The sequence below is a fragment of the Bufo gargarizans genome, chromosome 5 (assembly GCF_014858855.1).
Source record: "Bufo gargarizans isolate SCDJY-AF-19 chromosome 5, ASM1485885v1, whole genome shotgun sequence".
Lineage (NCBI taxonomy): Eukaryota > Metazoa > Chordata > Amphibia > Anura > Bufonidae > Bufo > Bufo gargarizans.
The window spans coordinates 83044379-83061285 of NC_058084.1; the positions used below are offsets into that span (position 1 = coordinate 83044379).

Genomic DNA, 16907 nt, shown 5'->3' on the forward strand with positions numbered 1-16907 from the left:
GCCGTGACGTCACGGGGCGTCTCCGGAAGTGTAAGGACCAGTGATTGGCTCAGGTATGTGTATGAGAGAGGAGAACTGAGGAGGGAATGCAAGGGGTTAACTGTCACTGGAGTCCTGGTTAAAACTGTCGCTTGACGTGTATATAATGTCGCACAGTCTCTTCTTACCTGTGTGGTATGCGGCATAGAGTATGTGCGGCACACACCTTACCCTGTCATTAATAAACGTTAATGGGGAATGTAGAGGAGAATCTGCGGCTTTACCCCAATACACAGGTTGTAGAAATTGTGACTGGTCCCTGTAAATGGATGTTACCCCTGTGCTGTGAGAGGCTCACCTAGCATTGAAGGGTTAAACCTGCATGGTTAGGCTCTGCCATTTATAACAGATGCCACAACATTCTGCGGGCGCCATCATACGACACAACAGCCCCCTTAGTGCCCCCCTCACATTAGTGTAGCCCCCTTAGTGCCCCCTCACAATAGTGTAGCCCCCTTAGTGCCCCCTCACAATAGTGTAGCCCCCTTAGTGCCCCCTCACAATAGTGTAGCCCCCTTAGTGCCCCCTCACAATAGTGTAGCCCCCTTAGTGCCCCCTCACAATAGTGTAGCCCCCTTAGTGCCCCCTCACAACAGTGTAGCCCCCTTAGTGCCCCCTCACAATAGTGTAGCCCCTTAGTGCCCCCTCACAATAGTGTAGCCCCTTAGTGCCCCCTCACAACAGTGTAGCCCCCTTAGTGCCCCCTCACAATAGTGTAGCCCCCTTAGTGCCCCCTTTACAATAGTGTAGCCCCCTTAGTGCCCCCTCACAATAGTGTAGCCCCCTTAGTGCCCCCTCACAATAGTGTAGCCCCCTTAGTGCCCCCTCACAATACTGTAGCCCCCTTAGTGCCCCATCACTATAGTGTAGCCCCCTTAGTGCCCCCATCACATTAGTGTAGCCCCCTTAGTGCCCCCTCACAATAGTGTAGCCCCCTTAGTGCCCCCTCACAATAGTGTAGCCCCCTTAGTGCCCCCTTTACAATAGTGTAGCCCCCTTAGTGCCCCCTCACAATAGTGTAGCCCCCTTAGTGCCCCCTCACAATAGTGTAGCCCCCTTAGTGCCCCCTCACAATAGTGTAGCCCCCTTAGTGCCCCCTCACAATAGTGTAGCCCCCTTAGTGCCCCCTCACAATAGTGTAGCCCCCTTAGTGCCCCCTCACAATACTGTAGCCCCCTTAGTGCCCCATCACTATAGTGTAGCCCCCTTAGTGCCCCCATCACATTAGTGTAGCCCCCTTAGTGCCCCCTCACAATAGTGTAGCCCCCTTAGTGCCCCCTCACAATAGTGTAGCCCCCTTAGTGCCCCCTTTACAATAGTGTAGCCCCCTTAGTGCCCCCTCACAATAGTGTAGCCCCCTTAGTGCCCCCTCACAATAGTGTAGCCCCCTTAGTGCCCCCTCACAATAGTGTAGCCCCCTTAGTGCCCACTTTACAATAGTGTAGCCCCCTTAGTGCCCCCTCACAATAGTGTAGCCCCCTTAGTGCCCCCTCACAATAGTGTAGCCCCATTAGTGCCCCCTCACAATACTGTAGCCCCCTTAGTGCCCCATCACTATAGTGTAGCCCCCTTAGTGCCCCCATCACATTAGTGTAGCCCCCTTAGTGCCCCCTCACAATAGTGTAGCCCCCTTAGTGCCCCCTCACAATAGTGTAGCCCCCTTAGTGCCCCCTCACAATAGTGTAGCCCCCTTAGTGCCCCCTCACAATAGTGTAGCCCCCTTAGTGCCCCCTCACAATAGTGTAGCCCCCTTAGTGTCCCCTCACAATAGTGTAGCCCCCTTAGTGCCCCCTCACAACAGTGTAGCCCTCTTAGTGCCCCCTCACAACAGTGTAGCCCTCTTAGTGCCCCCTCACAATAGTGTAGCCCCCTTAGTGTCCCCTCACAATAGTGTAGCCCCCTTAGTGCCCCCTCACATTAGTGTAGCCCCCTTAGTGCCCCCTCACAATAGTGTAGCCCCCTTAGTGCCCCCATCACATTAGTGTAGCCCCCTTAGTGCCCCCTCACAACAGTGGAGCCCCCTTAGTGCCCCCTCACAATAGTGTAGCCCTCTTAGTGTCCCCTCACAATAGTGTAGCCCCCTTAGTGCCCCCTCACAATAGTGTAGCCCCCTTAGTGTCCCCTCACAATAGTATAGCCCCCTTAGTGCCCCCTCACATTAGTGTAGCCCCCTTAGTGCCCCCTCACAATAGTGTAGCCCCCTTAGTGCCCCCTCACAATAGTGTAGCCCCCTTAGTGCCCCCTCACAATAGTGTAGCCCCCTTAGTGTCCCCTCCCAATAGTGTAGCCCCCTTAGTGCCCCCTCAACATAGTGTAGGCCCCTTAGTGTCCCCTCACAATAGTGTAGCCCCCTTAGTGCCCTTACAATAGTGTAGCCCCCTTAGTGTCCCCTCACATTAGTGTAGCCCCCTTAGTGCCCCCTCACAATAGTGTAGCCCCCTTAGTGCCCCTCACAATAGTGTAGCCCCCTTAGTGCCCCCTCAACATAGTGTAGGCCCCTTAGTGTCCCCTCACAATACTGTAGCCCCCTTAGTGTCCCCTCACAATAGTGTAGCCCCCTTAGTGTCCCCTCACAATAGTGTAGGCCCTTAGTGCCCCCTCACAATAGTGTAGCCCCCTTAGTGCCCCCTCAACATAGTGTAGCCCCCTTAGTGTCCCCTCACAATAGTGTAGCGCCCTTAGTGCCCCCTCACAATAGTGTAGCCCCCTTAGTGTCCCCTCACAATAGTGTAGCCCCCTTAGTGTCCCCTCACAATAGTGTAGCCCCCTTAGTGCCCCCTCACAACAGTGTAGCCCTCTTAGTGCCCCCTCACAATAGTGTAGCCCCCTTAGTGTCCCCTCACAATAGTGTAGCCCCCTTAGTGCCCCCTCACATCAGTGTAGCCCCCTTAGTGCCCCCTCACAATAATGTAGCCCCCTTAGTGCCCCCATCACATTAGTGTAGCCCCCTTAGTGCCCCCTCACAACAGTGTAGCCCCCTTAGTGCCCCCTCACAATAGTGTAGCCCTCTTAGTGTCCCCTCACAATAGTGTAGCCCCCTCACAATAGTGTAGCCCCCTTAGTGTCCCCTCACAATAGTGTAGCCCCTTAGTGCCCCCTCACAATAGTATAGCCCCTTAGTGCCCCCTCACAATAGTGTAGCCCCCTTAGTGCCCCCTCACAATAGTGTAGCCCCTTAGTGCCCACTTTACAATAGTGTAGCCCCCTTAGTGCCCCCTCACAATAGTGTAGCCCCCTTAGTGCCCCCTCACAATAGTGTAGCCCCCTTAGTGCCCCCTCACAATACTGTAGCCCCCTTAGTGCCCCATCACTATAGTGTAGCCCCCTTAGTGCCCCCATCACATTAGTGTAGCCCCCTTAGTGCCCCCTCACAATAGTGTAGCCCCCTTAGTGCCCCCTCACAATAGTGTAGCCCCCTTAGTGCCCCCTCACAATAGTGTAGCCCCCTTAGTGCCCCCTCACAATAGTGTAGCCCCCTTAGTGCCCCCTCACAATAGTGTAGCCCCCTTAGTGTCCCCTCACAATAGTGTAGCCCCCTTAGTGCCCCCTCACAACAGTGTAGCCCTCTTAGTGCCCCCTCACAATAGTGTAGCCCCCTTAGTGTCCCCTCACAATAGTGTAGCCCCCTTAGTGCCCCCTCACATTAGTGTAGCCCCCTTAGTGCCCCCTCACAATAGTGTAGCCCCCTTAGTGCCCCCATCACATTAGTGTAGCCCCCTTAGTGCCCCCTCACAACAGTGTAGCCCCCTTAGTGCCCCCTCACAATAGTGTAGCCCTCTTAGTGTCCCCTCACAATAGTGTAGCCCCCTTAGTGCCCCCTCACAATAGTGTAGCCCCCTTAGTGTCCCCTCACAATAGTGTAGCCCCTTAGTGCCCCCTCACAATAGTATAGCCCCCTTAGTGCCCCCTCACATTAGTGTAGCCCCCTTAGTGCCCCCTCACAATAGTGTAGCCCCCTTAGTGCCCCCTCACAATAGTGTAGCCCCCTTAGTGCCCCCTCACAATAGTGTAGCCCCCTTAGTGTCCCCTCCCAATAGTGTAGCCCCCTTAGTGCCCCCTCAACATAGTGTAGGCCCCTTAGTGTCCCCTCACAATAGTGTAGCCCCCTTAGTGCCCTTACAATAGTGTAGCCCCCTTAGTGTCCCCTCACATTAGTGTAGCCCCCTTAGTGCCCCCTCACAATAGTGTAGCCCCCTTAGTGCCCCTCACAATAGTGTAGCCCCCTTAGTGCCCCCTCAACATAGTGTAGGCCCCTTAGTGTCCCCTCACAATACTGTAGCCCCCTTAGTGTCCCCTCACAATAGTGTAGCCCCCTTAGTGTCCCCTCACAATAGTGTAGGCCCTTAGTGCCCCCTCACAATAGTGTAGCCCCCTTAGTGCCCCCTCAACATAGTGTAGCCCCCTTAGTGTCCCCTCACAATAGTGTAGCCCCCTTAGTGCCCCCTCACAATAGTGTAGCCCCCTTAGTGTCCCCTCACAATAGTGTAGCCCCCTTAGTGTCCCCTCACAATAGTGTAGCCCCCTTAGTGCCCCCTCACAACAGTGTAGCCCTCTTAGTGCCCCCTCACAATAGTGTAGCCCCCTTAGTGTCCCCTCACAATAGTGTAGCCCCCTTAGGGCCCCCTCACATCAGTGTAGCCCCCTTAGTGCCCCCTCACAATAATGTAGCCCCCTTAGTGCCCCCATCACATTAGTGTAGCCCCCTTAGTGCCCCCTCACAACAGTGTAGCCCCCTTAGTGCCCCCTCACAATAGTGTAGCCCTCTTAGTGTCCCCTCACAATAGTGTAGCCCCCTCACAATAGTGTAGCCCCCTTAGTGTCCCCTCACAATAGTGTAGCCCCTTAGTGCCCCCCTCACAATAGTATAGCCCCTTAGTGCCCCCTCACATTAGTGTAGCCCCCTTAGTGCCCCCTCACATTAGTGTAGCCCCCTTAGTGCCCCCTCACAATAGTGTAGCCCCCTTAGTGCCCCCTCACAATAGTGTAGCCCCCTTAGTGCCCCCTCACAATAGTGTAGCCCCCTTAGTGTCCCCTCACAATAGTGTAGCCCCTTTAGTGTCCCCTCACAATAGTGTAGCCCCCTTAGTGTCCCCTCACAATAGTGTAGCCCCCTTAGTGCCCCCTCACAATAGTGTAGCCCCCTTAGTGCCCCCATCACAATAGTGTAGCCCCCTTAGTGCCCCCTCACAATAGTGTAGCCCCCTTAGTGCCCCCTCACAATAGTGTAGCCTCCTTAGTGCCCCCTCACAATAGTGTAGCCCCCTTAGTGCCCCCTCACAATAGTGTAGCCCCCTTAGTGCCCCCTCACAATAGTGTAGCCCCCTTAGTGCCCCCTCACAACAGTGTAGCCCCCTTAGTGCCCCCTCACAATAGTGTAGCCCCCTTAGTGCCCCCTCACAATAGTGTAGCCCCCTCAGTGCCCCCTCACAATAGTGTAGCCCCCTTAGTGCCCCCCTCACAATAGTGTAGCCCCCTTAGTGCCCCCTCACAATAGTGTAGCCCCCTTAGTGCCCCCTCACAATAGTGTAGCCCCCTTAGTGCCCCCTCACAATAGTGTAGCCCCCTTACAATAGTGTAGCCCCCTTACAATAGTGTAGCCCCCTTAGTGCCCCCTCACATTAGTGTAGCCCCCTTAGTGCCCCCTCACAATAAAGCCCCCTTAGTGCCCCCATCAGATTAGTGTAGCCCCCTTAGTGCCCCCTCACAATAATGTAGCCCCCTTAGTGCCCCCTCACAATAGTGTAGCCCCCTTAGTGCCCCCTCACAATAGTGTAGGCCCCTTAGTGCCCCCTCACAATAGTGTAGCCCCCTTACAATAGTGTAGCCCCCTTACAATAGTGTAGCCCCCTTAGTGCCCCCTCACATTAGTGTAGCCCCCTTAGTGCCCCCTCACAATAAAGCCCCCTTAGTGCCCCCATCACATTAGTGTAGCCCCCTTAGTGCCCCCTCACAATAATGTAGCCCCCTTAGTGCCCCCATCACATTAGTGTAGCCCCCTTAGTGTACCAAGAAAGAAGGCAGGAGATGCAGTCAGGCAGGGAGAGGTCAGGACTGGCCAAAAGTATTGGAAATAATAGGCTGGGGTTGGGGCAAGCAGAAGCATGGTGGGCAAGCAGTATGTCAGAACAGCCAATGTCAAGAACAAGGACACATCAAGATGGGAGATCTCGGCAGAAGAACATCTTAGTATCTACTTGACAACTAAAGCTTATAGCTTAGACCCAGGAGGATGGGGGAAGGGTCTTTGACAGCTGGACATGACCAGAGAGGGGATGTATTGAGGCATTTACGCTGTTTGAGAAGGAGTCAACACAAACAGCAGCAAGAGCAGGAGACCACCAGTGGGGAGAAGGAGCCTGGAGAAAGTGGCTACGAGCATGGCAGGTAAGAGCAGGACACCAGGCACAGAAGAGCCAAGACAAGGACTCAATTCTAACAGTATGATTGTGAGGTCCTCACCGCAGAGGACCTGGGGATAGGTGGTAAATGTCCTTTGTGTAACGTCCATGAAAAAGGCTTCTATAGTCAGACTTTGTGCAGACCACTTTGGTTAGCAGAGTTTAAACAGGTTTTCGCAGAACACATACGGGCGTCTGAATGGAGCCTGACAGGGGGTGATCAATGACAGGGGGGTGATCAATGACAGGGGGGTGATCAGGGAGTCTATATGGTGTGATCAGGGGTTAATAAGGGGTTAATAAGTGACAAGGGGGGGGGGGTGTAGTGTAGTGGTGTTTGGTGCTACTTTACAGAGCTGCCTGTGTCCTCTGGTGGTCGATCCAAGCAAAAGGGACCACCAGAGGACCAGGAAGCAGGTATATTAGACGCTGTTATCAAATCAGCGTCTAATATACCTTTTAGGGGTTAAAAAAATCGCATCTACAGCCTGCCAGCGAATGATCGCCGCTGGCAGGCTGTAGATCAGCTTGTTTACCTGCAGTTCCTGTGAACGCGCGTTCACAGGAAATCTCGCGTCTCGCGAGATTTCAGGGCCGCTGCCAGGACGCAATCCTGCTTACGGTGGTCCTGTAGTGGTTAATCCATATGAGATACAGCAATAGTCTTTTAGGTCCCAGCAGGCATTTGGCTTCTATAATTTGCCTGGAGAATATGGCAGGTATCTATCTTCTGCTTGGTGTGGGCCTGACTAGCTGAGGAGGAATTTGGCTTCTCCTGGTCTCTGGATAAGTACTCACAGCGTGGCTCACAGGGAATGCTCTTCCTGGAGGATTGGAGGTGCTGCCTGCTTGTCAACCAGCTGAGGCTGAAGGGCTCAGACTGGGAATGGAGATCTTTTGGCCTCAACCGAGACAAGATCTTGGTTTGGGATCCCTAGAACTGGGAGCTCCTACCAGCACAGCCTTCCCCAGGCCGGGGTAGCTGGCACACTAAGGCCTCATGCACACGACAGTATTTTTTCACTGTCCGCAAAACGGGGGTTCCGTTGGTCCGTAATCCGTGACCGTTTTTTCGTCCGTGGGTCTTCCTTGTTTTTTGGAGGATCCACGGACATGAAAAATGAAAAAAAAATCTAAGTCAAGTTTGCCATTGAAATGATAGGAAAAAACGGACACGGATCACGGACACGGATCACGGACACGGATGACAATCTTGTGTGCATCCGTGATTTTCACGGACCCATTGACTTGAATGGGTCCGTGAACCGTTGGCCGTGCAAAAAATAGGACAGGTCATATTTTTTTCACGGCCAGGAAACACGGATCACGGATGCGGCTGCCAAACTGTGCATTTTCCGATTTTTCCACGGACCCATTGAAAGTCAATGGGTCCGTGAAAAAAAACGGAAAACGGCACAACGGCCACGGATGCACACAACGGTCGTGTGCATGAGGCCTAACTAGAACTTCCTCTCCTCCCCATGAGACAGGACATGGGCCAGCCCACTTCTGCTCATAGAGGGGGAGCTAAACTGGAATGTACTATTCCAGTTTAGAAACACTAAACTGACACTAGGTTCCTGGTCACACATTGCTGCCACCTGCTGGTGTACATGGAAAACTACAGCAAATACATGAAACAGGCCTAGAAAATGCATATAATGAAGAATGCAATGTTAGATTATACAGAATGACAATACACATACACTTAACAGGATGTAGCGGGGTAAAAGAGTGTAGTAACATAACTCTGGGATGTCCTAACTCTAATGTGGGATGCGTGTATACCGACTGTCCACTTGCCTTTACTCCAGTATTCTGGCTTCAAAAGTTACTGAGGCTTTTGTGATTTCTCGAGCTTACTTGTGATTAGATTTCGTGACTTTTTGCGTTTTTACACCACTCGCTCCAGTTTTGAAATATGAGTTGGGGACTGGGCGTGGTTAGCTATGTTAATGAGCTACCAGATTTATCACTTAGACTTTTTTTTTTTTTTTAAGTCACAAAAAAAGTTGCAATCCCACTCCAGTGCAGTAGAAAACTGGATACCTTTTCTAGACAAAAGTGCCAAGTTTAAAGGGAGTCAGTCACCACAATTTGACTTTATACACCGCTTACATAGCGCTGTAGCATAAATGTACATGATTCAAATGGTATCTGTGTTGTTTTGCTCTGAAGTTCACCAGCAGCAAAAACACAGTTTTATATGCAAATGAGGGCTCACAAGTGCACAGGAGCAGCGTTCGGGCTGTAAGTGCCCAGGTCGCTCATCCTTCTCACACCCCACCCCAGCCCGCCCTGTAAGCCCCTTGCGTCATCTAGTGTGCTGGCCGAAAACCCGCCGGCGCATGCGCACTGCATGGAGCGATGCCGCTGCCCACAATGGTAATCACAGTACACATGCTTGGACCCTGTGGTGAACTGCACCGTTACGGGATCTCGGCCACTGGATGATGCGAGGGAGGAGTTTACCTGAGAAGAAGGCAGAGCGGCCTGGGCACTTAGAGCCCGCACGCCGCCCCTGGGCACTTAGAGCCCGCACTCCGCCCCCGGGCACTTAGAGCCCGCACTCCGCCCCCGGGCACTTAGAGCCCGCACTCCGCCCCCGGGCACTTAGAGCCCGCACGCCGCCCCCGGGCACTTAGAGCCCGCACGCCGCCCCCGGGCACTTAGAGCCCGGACGCCGCCCCCGGGCACTTACAGCCCGCACGCCGGCCCCCGGGCACTTACAGCCCGCACGCCGGCCCCCGGGCACTTACAGCCCGCACGCCGCCCCCGGGCACTTACAGCCCGCACGCCGCCCCCGGGCACTTACAGCCCGCACGCCGCCCCCGGGCACTTACAGCCCGCACGCCGCCCCTGGGCACTTGCGAGCTCTCATTTGCATATCAATAAAACTGCGTTTTTGCTGCTGGTCAATGTCATAACAAAAGAACAAAGGTGACATTTGACACATGTATAGTTACGCTACAGCGCCATGTAAGCAGTGTATGAGGTGAAATTATGGTGACTGACTTCCTTTAAGGTAAATGTATCAAGCAACATGTGACATTGGACAAATATGGCATAAAGTGTGACAACACAGACTCAGCTGATTCCGCTCATGATATATTCCGTGTCTGTAGCTGTTCACTACATTGCACAGATGACACATGTCTGCTGTAATGATGTCCTTTGTCCAGGACATTTTATTAGTTTTTAGGGCTGTTTGGGTCACCTCTCCTTCTTCAGCTGTATATCCTTTTTTTGTCCTGCAATGGTTTTTATCGGTTCATTTGGCTTGACTCTATATGTACACAGACCGCCTTATTCCTGGTTACCTGAATTCTGTCTTTAATGCTTTCACAGGACTGAGCATCTGGTGCTGCCCTTTAAATGTCAATTCCATCTTCATATAAGCTGTGGCCAACAGAGAATATTCCAGGAAAGTGACCATGAAGAGGTTTGGGGTGAAGAATAGAAAATCCATATTTTTATTTTATTTTATATAAAGTTAAAAAAAATGTCCAAACTGTATAGAGATTGTCATCATGCAAGTCAGTCCCTGTCCCTACTGGGGCTCACAATCACTGCTCCTGCCTGTGTCCGTGCAGTTTGGCTAAATCCTGGCATAGTACATCATTACCTGTGCCACTTGGTTCACCCCCAAAACACGTTGGCCACGCACCCAACTCTGCTAGGCCACACCCCTACTGCTGACAAAGATTTTAAAAAAACGGCTGGAAGAACATCGGGTAAGTTGCGGGGGGAGGGGTTAGTTTGTGCCTGCAGCTCCGGCTCTGTGCCCGATGGCGCCTTGGAAAGCTGCCAGGAGCAGAGCTCTGGTGAGCGCAGCAGCTTCCTGAAGCTGATCAGCAGAGGTGCTGGGACTCGGACCCCTGCCGATGTGATAGTCCTGAGGATAGGTCATCATTATCAGTTCCTGGATAACCCCTTTAATAATTTTCGTTCCTTTCCCCCCTTTTTTTTTTTTTTTATAGACTTTTGGGGAGATTTATCAAACTGGTGTAAAGTAGAACTGGCTCAGTTGCCCATAGCAACCAATCAGATTCCACCTTTCATTTTCCAAAGGAGCTGTGAGAAATGAAAGGTGGAATCTGATTGGTTGCTATGGACAACTGAGCCAGTTCTACTTTACACCAGTTTGATAAATGACCCCAAACATTTCCCTTATTTTACATGGTGTATTTGGTAATGTTTTATTTATTGCCCACCGTAAACCATTTTCATATTATAGCGTGTGATCAATGGCAATATTTAAAGTCACAAAGATAAAGGGGGGGGGGGTCATTTATTAAGATCGGCGCTTTAGACGTCAATCTTAATGAGGCCGTGCGCTGGCGGTGGATCCACCAAAGTTATGAAGAGGCGCCGGCCTCTATATGACTTCAGCATATCCAGCTTCCGAGCTGTCTTACATTTAGACCATTTTTTACGCCTAAATCAGCCTGTCCCCTTCCCCACCCACTTTTTTAGACCTAGTGTGAGCGGGGAATAGTCGCAAATTCGCCGCAATCTGCGTCAGAAATACGCCTAATATAGGCGTATTTCTGGTTAGTAAATGACCCCCAATGTGTTTTCCCTAATAGATTGCTTTCATTTTTGGTCAAGTAACTATATGTCAAACACCTTGATCACCCGCTCTCCTATTGATGTTACTATGGAACATCTTCAAATGACACAGTAAACATAGAGAAACCATATTTATTATTTAATTTCTTTATTTTATGCACTTATATAGCGCTACTATATTCCGCAGCGCTTTACAGACATTAGTATCACGCTGTCCCCTATGGGGATCACAATCTAAGCCTATCTGTATGTGTTTGGAGTGTGGGAGGAAACCGGGGAACCCGGAGGAAACCGGGGAACTTCTCTGATCAAAATGTGCATTATGATTATCTGTTCGGCAGCTAAGGTCACATTTCACATTCTGCAATACTGTACATACTTATTTTTACATCTGCAATCCTGTGGATTATACAAGCGACAATCATTTCTCAAATTATCAGACCTCTTTCCTTCTCCCTAATCTGCTGATTCACACTGAATTCACTGGCGGAATCCATATCCAGAGGTGTAGCTAGGCTTTCCTGCACCCGGGGCAAGGATTCAGCATTGTGCACCCCCCAATTACACTTGCCACTTAAAGGGACACTGACAGGCCCAATTAGCATATTTAGGTATATATATGTCAGTACAGGTCTTCTAAAGTCTATTAAAATCATCTAAGTAGCCCCCGTGTCCACCTTATAAATACCGAAATATAAAGTTTTATAACCTGCTTGTCCGGTCACCAATCTGCCAAAGGGGCGGCGTTTCATGTCAAAATGCGCCCAGCCAGCCGCTCCCAACTGCCGTTCTGAAGCCCCGCCCAGCTCATCAATATTCACTTCGCTGGGCGGCGGCTACAACTCTCCCGACTCACGATCCTGCGCATGGCCCATTCAATCCTCTGGGCACGTCCTCCGTCCAATCTTCAGCGAATGTGCCCGGCCGGGGTCACATCGCGCCTGCGTACAGAGCGCTGCAGCCTCTGCTTTATGCGCATGCGCCGGGCACCTGAGGTGGGAGAGTTGTAGCCGCCGCCCAGCTAAGTGAATATTGATGAGCTGGGCGGGGCTTCAGAACGGCAGTTGGGAGCGGCTGGCTGGGCGCATTTTGACATGAAACGCCGCCCCTTTGGCAGATTGGTGACCGGACAAGCAGGTTATAAAACTTTATATTTCGGTATTTATAAGGTGGACACGGGGGCTACTTAGATGATTTTAATAGACTTTAGAAGACCTGTACTGACATATATATACCTAAATATGCTAATTGGGCCTGTCAGTGTCCCTTTAAATTTACATTAAGGTGGCTATTCTGCCACGGCAAATTTTTTAAACACTAAGCCACTCCTCTAACTCCGCCCAATGCATAACTATACTCACCCAGTCCCACCTAATAAAATCTATCATGAGGTACATGGCGGTACCAATACTCCTTGCAATAAATGAAAGAAAGAACTGGTCCTGTCCTTTAGATCCGGAATAACTGGTCCTGGCTTGATGTCCTCTAGATCCGGAACAAGGTCCCTGTGGTAATAAAGCAAAAAGTATAATCACATAAGGAAGGGATGGTGACTGTACCTGGTAAATGCCTACAAGGGGGCGCTGTGCTGGTCCTGTAAGACTGAGCCATCCCAATGTATAACAGGGTAATCTAGGACATTTCCCCTTAATGCTACCACACAGTACTAATGTCCACATTGTGCCTCCTTTACAGAATTCCAGAGGAGCATGTACGGCCTATAAGTCTCCTCACACTGATTAAGGTGTTCTCTCCCTAAGGAGAGTTAGTTCCCCCCTGACTCCTTTACAGCAGATATGATCACATTATGTCCCCTCTCAGTATTTATGCCTACCTTTGTTACTTATGTCCTCCAAGTGGTCCCTTCACAGTAGTTATGTCCTCCTTGTGCCTCTTCACTGTGATTATATCCTCCTTGTGCCCCTCACTCTGGTTATGTCCTCCTTGTGCCCCCTCACAGTAGTTATGTCCTCCTTGTACCCCCTCACAGTAGCTATGGCCTCCTTCTGCACCTCACTGTGGTTATATCCTCCTTGTGCTCCTCACAGTAGTTATGTCCTCCTTGTGCCCCTCACAGTAGTTATGTCCTCCTTGTGCTCCTCACTCTGGTTATGTCCTCCTTGTGCCCCTTCACAGTAGTTACATCCTCCTTGTGCCCCTCACTGTGGTTATGTCCTCCTTGTGCCCCTCACAGTAGTTATGTCCTCCTTGTGCCCCCTCACAGTAGTTACATCCTCCTTGTGCCCCTCATTGTGGTTATATCCTCCTTGTTCTCCCTGTAGGGATTCGTTCTGGTAGACGGGGTGTGCGGACGCAGTACAGAGGCAAATTACCAGTTCTTAAATCAAACTTCCGTGTGTTTTCACACATAAAGCAAAAACAAAACGTCACTTTGCAGTCTTGGTGTTAGTTCACACACAATGGTAAGTCCACATATCAAAAATCACCTTGTTGGCAGTTCTGCCTCCAGCAGTCCATAGCAGGCTTTTAGGGGGCCTGTTTCCCTTACAGACAGGTCTCAGCCCTCCAGCACGGCACAACCTCAGATCCCAACACATACACCTCCTGAGCACCACTGTCAGACTGAGGCAATCCTCCTCACCTGGCAGTGCTGGCTGGTTATTAGGCCTGGCAAAACCCGGCCTGTAACATGGGGAGTAGTCACCCACCCAGCACTTTGACTACTCCCAGTAAGAGTTGTCCCGGATCAGCAATACAGCCATAATAAGTATTAAGGTGTCATACAGCAACTGCTGCTGACACATAAAAACCGGCTCTTACTCCACCGAGACCAGGAACCTCGGTGACACGTAGCTATCATCAAAGATGATTCCTTGTACCTTCTTACACCCTTCACAGTAGTTATGTCCTCCTTGTGTCCCCTCACCGTAGTTATGTCCTCCTTGTGCTCCTCACTGTGGTTATATCCTCCTTGTGCCCCGGGGTCCCTCACTGTAATTATGTCCTCCTTGTGCCCCCTACTGCTCTCTCCAGCTCCATAAAAAAAAAAAAAACACAAATACCTGTTTCCCTGATGGCCGGCACATCCTGCGTCCCCTGCAACAGGACGCGCTCCCACACATACATCGCACTGCTGGCTGTGCAGGAGGCTGATTCCCAGACTTTCACCACTCCTTCCACACAGCCAGCAGCACAATGTGCGACCTAAGGGGGGAGCGCCGGAGATCAGCAGAAGGGTGAAGCAGGGAGCAGACGGCTCCCCGCATCACCATGGAAATTAACTGCCCGGGGTAAGTGCCCGGCTTCCCCCCCCCCCTCGCTACGCCCCTGATGCCATATCCAGAGAGTAGATTAGTTTATTTTGTTCATGTTTAATTAATACCAGTACTATTTATTGAATCCACTCTCATGAATGTTTTCCAAGATTTTAGAAAAATAGGCAGTGGGTGGTATAAAATAACTTTATTCACCACCACTCCGATCCTCACCGTGCCTGGAGCAGGCCTGTACCATTCATGTGACCACTGCAACCCGTCTGCGGCCTCTAATCACAAGCTGTTTAGGTCAGTATTGTTTTTTTTTCTTTATTTTATACCCAGTGTTCTTTATTTGATTATTACGATAACTTTAGTATTCTTATATACTTGATTTAGGTCTGTTTCTATTTTCCTATCATTGGCTGGAATAGCATTTTCTTATTATGAGCAAGAAAATTAAATCATTTGGTCTTATGAAACTGCCTTACAGTCCAGCGGAAACAAAAGTTGGCGTTCTCTATGCATTCTAGATTTTCCCTGTGGACCCAATATTTAATCTAAGTATGCAAATGACTCAAAAATAAGTTGTCTTCATCCATTGAGGGATTAGAGCTCCATCAATGTGGTCAAAATTAAAATTTTGCAGTCAGAGGCTGCTTTGGGGATGGAGGCCCTAGGCCAGGGCTGGCCAACCTGCGGCTCTCCAGCTGTTGCAAAACTACAACTCCCAGCATGCCCAGACAGCCTACAACTATCAGCCTACAGCCGGGCATGGTGGGAATTGTGAAACGACCATCCCGTTTCTCTCGGTCCAATGATCCTCCTCCTCTCGAAGTCTGTCAAGTGGGCAAAATGTATTTAAGTGTGTCATAAAGGCATGTCTAGCGCCGGTGTCCACATGTCTTTCACCCCAGTACAGGCCTGATGAAGGGCTGCTTATAGCCTGAAACGTTGCCTGAAACTACTGTTATAAATGTCATGTGCGGCTGAATAAAAGTCACTGATTATCGCAATATCTGTCTATGGAGTGCTGTCTAACGATATACACATATTAAAGGGAATGTTCCTGAGGTGGAGCTAGGAACGAAACTAGGCGTGCACCCAAAGTGCTGTGATCGCTTGAAGTGAACCATAAAGGCATGACTAGCAGTCACCGATTTCTCACCAAGAGTACACTACCCAAAAGTGCCCTCTGAGAGCTTTTTTATATGGCCACAAGGGAAGTCATTTTACGCCCTCGTGTGGCAAGATTCAGTGTTTAATCAGACCACACCTGTAATCATTACATATCTGCCTGAGATATAACTGTATGTGGAGTTTTTCAGCAATCCGACATTTCTGGGTTTGTAATTTTTTTGGTCATTGAGTGAAAAAATCAATTTATTATGCATAAAAAATACAGTGGTTCTTGAAAGCTTGTGACTCTCACCTACAGTGGAATCCTTCAAAAGAAACCTGAAAACCCATCTCTTCAGACAAGGCTACAACCAGTGACCCTGCTGCCTCTATACCGCCATGACCAACTTCACCCGCACCTACTATGTCCTTCTCCCATACCATGTAGATTGTAAGCCTCACGGGCAGGGCCCTCTCTCCTTCTGTACCAGTTTGTAACTCGTCTGGTTCATGCTTAGTGCAATTGTCTGTATTATGTATGTGTACCCCTTATCATATGTACATGGAATGAATGGCGCTTAAATAAATTATAATAACCTAGTGGCATAGTTACTGTATAGGGTACATAGTGATCACAATTGCAACTGGGCCCTTAAGCCAAGGGGGCCCACAGGTCTGATTTGGGGGTCTGATCAGAGTTCTGATATGGGGGGTCTAACATGGAGGTCCGATGACGGTCTCATCTGAAGTTTGATATGGGGGTCTGATCTGAGTTCGGATATGGGGGTCTGATTTGAGGATCTGATCTGAGGTCGGATATGGGGGTCTGATTTGAGGATCTGATATGGGGGTCTGATTTGAGGATCTGATCTGAGGTCGGATATGGGGGTCTGATTTGAGGATCTGATATGGGGGTCTGATTTGAGGATCTGATATGGGGGTCTGATCTGAGATCGAATAATATTGGGGTCTGATTTGAGGATCTGATATGGGGGTCTGATCTGAGGTCGGATATTGGGGTCTGAACTGAAAGGTAAGGGGGTATTTTTTTGTGTTGGCACACATAAGGGGGTATTTTTGTACTGGCACACATTATAAGGAAATTTATTACTACTGGGAGACTATGGGGAACATGATTACTGGTATGGGCACAATGGGGGCATTATTACCTTTGGGGGCACTGTTAAAAGGGAACCTGTCACCTCCTAAAAACATCCCAAGCAGGCAGCAGTACCTGAGAGTAGCCAGCAACGTGTTTGTAACGATCATTTTCTTCCTGCAGGTAGTTTAAGCAAAAGCTGTAAAAACGTTCTTTAATCCCCTGCCCGACGCGCTTCTCCACACATGCTTGAAGTCACGGAGGGAGCGGCCAACTTGCTTCAAGTCACGGTAACCACGTCCCCTTCCCTGCCCCTTTGCTGTGATTGACACGACAGTTCGGGGTTTTTGAGCATTCCCTCCCATGTAGGCCACTTTATTTCAGTTATTTTTGAATGGAACACCTAACCCAAACCCGAACTTCAGTGAAGAAGTCCGGGTTCAGGTCTGGGTACCACATTCAGTT

At 50.2% G+C, this 16907-nt stretch overlaps 1 long non-coding RNA gene across 1 annotated transcript; it reads left to right on the forward strand.

Moving 5' to 3' along the window:
• The first annotated feature begins 24 nt into the window (after window positions 1-24).
• On the forward strand, window positions 25-15701 carry LOC122938179. The gene is made up of 3 exons (XR_006389986.1): window positions 25-53; window positions 9786-10171; window positions 14395-15701. It is a non-coding gene; the product is annotated as an uncharacterized LOC122938179 (long non-coding RNA).
• Window positions 15702-16907: the final 1206 nt, after the last annotated feature.